This window comes from Colobus angolensis, unplaced genomic scaffold (genome assembly GCF_000951035.1).
Source record: "Colobus angolensis palliatus isolate OR3802 unplaced genomic scaffold, Cang.pa_1.0 Scaffold239, whole genome shotgun sequence".
Taxonomy (NCBI): domain Eukaryota; kingdom Metazoa; phylum Chordata; class Mammalia; order Primates; family Cercopithecidae; genus Colobus; species Colobus angolensis.
Genome location: NW_012115588.1, coordinates 640187 through 646257, shown reverse-complemented (window position 1 = coordinate 646257; position 6071 = coordinate 640187).

Sequence of the window (6071 nt, the reverse complement as noted above, 5' to 3'; positions counted from 1 at the left end):
GGAGCGGAGAATTCCGGGACTGAGGCCAGGCCGCACCCTTTGGTTTCATCACTACTCAGATTTTCTCCCTATCTGGTCTCTCTTTTTGGTAAGAGGGATCCCAGACAGACTCTGGAAGGGCCGTTTTCAGGGTAGGAATGGAAGGAAAAGGCCCCTCTCTGAGCCTGTGTTTCGGGCCAGCTTTTCCTGAAGGAGGGTCTGATTTCAACCAGGTCCCCAGGACCCTGGCCGGTGGGGGCAGGGCTGGCTGAAGTCTCGCTTCCTCCTGGGGCTTCCTGCAGGCCCCTTTCACTTCCTGCCTGGTAGCCGGAGGCTGGGGGCTCCGGGAGGGGTTGAGGAGCCCAGCTGGTGAGGCCAGGGAGGAAGGCCCCTCACCTTCGTTTCAGCAGGGATGGCTCAACACGGCACTGTCTCTACAAGCTGGTAGCACCTCCCTGGGCCTCAACTTTCTGCAAAATGGGGCTCTTGAGGGCCACCCAGCTGTCCTTGAAGATTAAAGAGGTCATGTGGCCTGTAGGGACAGAGGGACCCCTGCCAGGGCCAGGGAACGCCCCCAGCAGGGATGTGTGAGCAGGCCTAGTCCTGCCCTCATGACCCCGGGGGGCGGGGTAGAGAGAATAGGGGTGCGGTAGAAACGACTGCCCCAAATAGCGGAATAGCGGGCAGAGTCGGGGAGCAACCGGGACGCTACTGGGGTCCCGGGACCCAGGGGAACCTTGGCATCTCTCCACTCCCTAGACTGCGGATAATCTAGGATCCAGGCCCGAATCCAGGGACTTCGGGAGGGGTGAGTCTCTGAGCGGCTCCTGCAGTCAGCCCCAGCCACCACCGGCCCCTGGCGATTTGGGCGTGGGGCGGGGACGGGGGGGGGGTGCGGCCGAGGGGCGGGGTCAAGAAGAGAGGCGGGGCTGAGGGACCCCCAAGCCTCAAGGTGGCCGGAAAGGGGCGGGGCCAGAGGCATGCCGAAGGGGTGGGGTCAAGGCCAAGGGGCGAGGAAAAAGCGTGGGACCGGATAAGGGGCAGGACCAAGGCCAAGGGCACCTGCTTCGGGCTCCCGACCTCTGCGCCCTCGGGAGTCCGTGTCCTCAGGCGCATCCCGAGCCCTGGGGGCCTGGATGTGGCCCACGGCCCCGACTGAAGGGCGAGGCTCAGGGGAGAGGGCGCGAGACGCCTCCGCCCGAAACTGCGACCCAGGAGCAGGGGGACTGGCGGGGAGAGCGCGCCTGTCCCCGTGCACGCGCTGTGGCCTCCGCGGAGCTCTGTCCTGTCTTGCTTCCCGCGCTAAGGTCTCGGTGTCCGCTCCGGATTCGCACGTACACTGAGGGCTTTGGAGGGTCCTGAAGGGGGAGCCCGTGGGAGCGTTCAGGCAGAGGGACTACCTGTGACAGCTAAAGCGCTGATCCTGAGGCACGGCGGTGTGCGGGCCGGGGAGACGGTGTCGGGGGCATCAGGACGGGGGTGCCGAGCCCCAGCTCCCAGCCTCCCAGTCCCGCCGCTCCCTGGCGACCTCAGGAGCCTGGGCGCCCCTTCCCTCCCACGGGCAGCTGGAGCCTCAGTCAGAGTTGCCTCGCGGGAGACAAAGACAGCCGTGGGCCCTCCCTCCAGACCCCCTCCTGGTACCGGCATTTGCACCAGCAGGGAGCCCAGAGTCCCCCAAGAACCTCTGCTTCTTGGGTAACTGCATCATTGAGGAAATGGAAGAGTTTAGGAATGAGGCCTCGGAGGCTTGTGGGTGGCATCCGCGGTCATGGTCTTCTCAGCCTGGCTGCAGTGGGAGCTCCCACCAGGCCGCATGTACCTGGGTGTTTCCTGTCTGGGGCCCACTGCTTCTCCCTGTAACCCTGCCGAAATGCCGGTAGCCCATCTTGCAGATGACAAAACTGAGGCCTAGAAAGGTTGAATGGCCCTGGAGAGCAGGAATTCCAACCCTGTCAGCCTGGCTCCAAAATAAAGGATAAAGGCTGGGCGCAGTGGCTCGCACCTGTAATCCCAGCACTTTGGGAAGGCAAAGCCGGCCGATAACTTGAGGTCAGGAGTTCCAGAGCCGCCCTGCCAACATGCTGAAACACTGTCTCTACTAAAAATACAAAAATTAGGCCAGGCCTGGTGGCTCACGCCTGTAATCCCAGAACTTTGGGAGGCCGAGGCAGGCGGATCACCTGAGGTCAGGAGTTTGCGACCAGCCTGATCAATATGGTGAAACCCTGTCTCTACTAAAAATTACAAAAATTAGCCGGGTGTGGTGGTGGGCACCAGTAATCCCAGCTCCTCGAGAGGCTGAGGCAGGAGAATTGCTTGAATCCGGGAGGCGAAGATTGGAGTGAGCCAAAATTGAGCCACTGCATTCTAGCCTGGGCGACAGTGTGAGACTCTATCTCAAAACAAAACAAAACAAAAATTAACCAGGCATGGTGGCAGGTCCCTATAAATCCCAGCTATTCAGGAGGCTGAGGCAGGAGAATTGCTTGAATCCGGGAGGCGAAGATTGGAGTGAGCCAAAATTGAGCCACTGCATTCTAGCCTGGGCGACAGTGTGAGACTCTATCTCAAAACAAAACAAAACAAAAATTAACCAGGCATGGTGGCAGGTCCCTATAAATCCCAGCTATTCAGGAGGCTGAGGCAGGAGAATTGGTTGAATCCAGGAGGCAGAGGTTGCAGTGAGCCGAGATCACACCACTGCACTCCAGCCTGGACAACAGAGGGATACTCCGTCTCAAAAATAAATAAATAAATAAAACCTAGAAACTCTGGGCATGTGGGGCTGGAAAGGGATTCTAGGAAGAGAGGGCAGCCTGCATGTCCAGGCAGGGGGCAGGTGAGCCTGGATCAGGTGTTGGCGAGGGCCCTGTTGTGGGGTAGGAGTGCTTCCAGGGTGTGCTGAACTGGCCACAATGTGGATTGAGGGCTCATAGTGCAGGTTCTAGGCCAGACCCTGCCCTTTCTGGCTGTGTGCCAGTCACAGCAAGTCACTTCCTCTCTCTGAGTCTTGAGTTTCTCTCTAGGAAATCCCAAACCTTTCCCAGGGCTCAGCAGAGCTGGCAGACTGGTCACCAACCATCTAATATGGAGACATTGAGGCCCAGCACAAGCTGGTTGTCATGTCCACACCTCTCAGGTCCCCCAGCCTTCCCCAGCCAGAACTGAGTACCAGGTGAGGGCTAGACATGGAGGAAGGCCATTTGTGCACAGGAGCATGCGTGTGACACACGTGTGCACACATATGCCCGCTGTGCAGGGAGGGCCCTCAGAGTCATGCTAGCCCTGGACATGCACACTCTTGCTTTCACCCAAGCACGCGCAGACACCCGTACACTCCAGCTGCCAACATTGGGAGCTGGGGGCGGGGCGGGTGCCCTTCAGGAGCAGGGACTCAGCTCCTCTGCCCGCCCCGCGGGGCTCACTGCAGATGCCAGGGGTTATTTTAAGCCTGGATCAATGGATGAATTTTGGTGACACAGGCTTGGTGGTAGTGGAGGGGGGCGGGCAGAAGAGATAAGGGGTGGGTGCCCTGGAGCCTTGATGGGATGAGAGACCCTGGGGTCCAGGGCAAAGGGATCACTCCTCGGCTGGGCTGCTCTATCTCCAGATCCCCTCACCCAGCACATGGCCAGGCACCTGGGGCAGTGTCAGCTGAATGGGCGATCAGATCCCAGGACTCAGCCAGTCAGGGTCAGCTCGGCTCTGTGTTCGCAGCTGCCCTTTCCTGCTCCACCCACTCCCTGCGGCCAGGTGTTCCCATGGAGAGGAGAGGGTATCCAGTGCCTGGTACAGGCCCAGTAGTTGTGGTTACCTATGGCTGCTGACTGACCACTGAATCAGATTGAGATGGGGAGGAAGGCATGTGTGTGTGAGTGTATGTGGGGGGGGGGTGTATTGGGGGTTGGACATCAGTCTCTGGGAGGGGCTGGAATCCACTTCCTTCATCCGACAAATGGCTGTCACTATGTAAATGTATTTGAAGGTCTGAAGGGGTCAACATGAGGAAAGCACCCAGTACCAGAACAGTGGGGGCAGGAGGGGGTCCAGAAAGGGGGAGCACTGGGAGACTTGCTCTGACCCAGCAGGGTCACCCTAACTTGGAAGAGTACCCAGTTCCAAGGGGGCAGAGACAAGCCTCTTTCAACCCAGTGCCCAGCAACGGGTGGGAAAGGTGGGAGAAATGGCCCCCCTCAGAGCCCCTGCAGCCTCCAGGGCAGTGGGCAGAGGGCGGTGGGGACTTCAATACCAGCGGTGCAGGTTGTGCCACAGATTCCATTTCTAGGAATGCCCCCTAAGGAAGCAGGAAAGGACACTCTAGAAAGTAGAGCTCAGAAGCTCTGAGAAGAATCACAAATGAGAAGTTTCTTTTTCTTTTTCTTTTTTTTTTTTTTAAGACAGAGTCTCAATCTATTGCCCAGGCTGGAGTGCAATGGCACAATCTCGATTCACTGCAACCTCTGCCTCCCAGGTTCAAGCGATTCTCGGGCCTCAGCCTCCCCAGTAGTTGGGATTACAGGTGGCCAACACCATGCCCAGCTAATTTTTGTATTTTTAGTAGAGGTGGGCTTTCACAGTGTTGGTCAGGCTGGTCTCCAACTCCTGACCTCATGATCCACCTGCCTCTGCCTCCCAAAGTGCTGGGATTACAGGTGTGAGCCACTGCCCCCAGCCAAACGAAAAGTTTAAGGATGGCAAAAAGTAAACTACAAACCAGTTGCAATCTAGATGTAAAGTGTGGCATATTTTAGTGTGGTTGTCTCTGGCCATGGGATTAAAACAATTTCATTTAATTCCTTTGTTCATCTGTGTTTTTCTTCTAAACTAGTAATAAGGAGTCCTTTAATGAGGGTGGATTTTCGGGACTGGATGGGAAGTGTGTGTACGTGTGTGTGCACACGTGTGTGTGTAGGTGGGAGGAACAGGCTGTCTTTGGCCGGGGCACAAGGAGAAGCTCTGAGGGGGAAGGTTACCTCCTCTTCCTGTCTGAACCCATTAATACCTGAAATTAGCCTGTCAGCCCTTCATGTCAGGCAACAGACTTGATCCTCCTTAAAATGTAAATCCTTCCTCTTCTTCTCCCCGAGCTTCTCCACTTTCATAAGCTGGTCCCAGTTCCTGAGTGAAGGATGGATGGAAAGGGGACCAGGAGGGACCCTAAGGGAGCCCCAAATGCTTCATCTCACAGAAACTAGGCGCTGGAGTCCTTTCATTTAGAGGCCTGAGCTGCACACTGGGTCAGTTGCACGCCCAGTCCTTGCCCTCCTGCTGTTTCCGTCTGGACAGAGGGAGGTTCCATAACGACCCCTACCTCCTGGAAGGGGCAGATTATGAGTCTGCCCTCCAGGAAGAGTTTTTGATGTTAAGATGAGATACTGAGGCAGGGAGAAGCCAGGCACCAGCACCTTCTCCCGTTCAACTCAACCCCGGAAACACCACTGGGTCGTGCTGGGACCAGGTCCGGGCTCCTAAGGGCCCCCACACCCTACCCCTCGGTTTGTGAAAGGACCTGCGGGTTGGCGCAGGGCGGAGGTCTTCCTCTTCCAGGCTTTCCTTTTCCAGGGCAGGGGCGAACCCAATCCCCCTCTCCTCACACCTGGGGAGGGAGCAGATCGCGGAAGTGCGTCAGCCAGGCCGTGCCCATCGACGCGGGGATGGGGACATCCCTGGACCCCAGTTCAGCGTTCGAGAGGTTCTGGAACTGGGCTCGCGCTGCGGGGTAAATCCTTGGCCCTCTGAAGCGGCGCTGCCAGGGGAAGTCCTTCCTATTTGACAGGTGGGAAAATAGAGGCGCCGAGAGGAGAAGGGGCTCTTCTTATGTTATGATCAGAACGGACAGAGGGGACGGGAAGGAGGTGAGAGGCTGGTCCCGCTCGTCCCGGGGCAATTCCGGGCTGCTTTGACCTCCGCGCCTGTAAGGTACAGGTTCCCGCACCTGTAAGACAGGAACTCTCTAGTCGCGAGCCCTAGAGCTGATTCCCTTAGAGCGCCCAGTTCCGAGGAATGTTTCGGCGCAGTCTTTGTGTGGGGGGGTCCCCTGTGGGATCCCCCCGGCTGCGCGGGCCCTGCTGTCCCCCTAGCCCCTCGCGGCA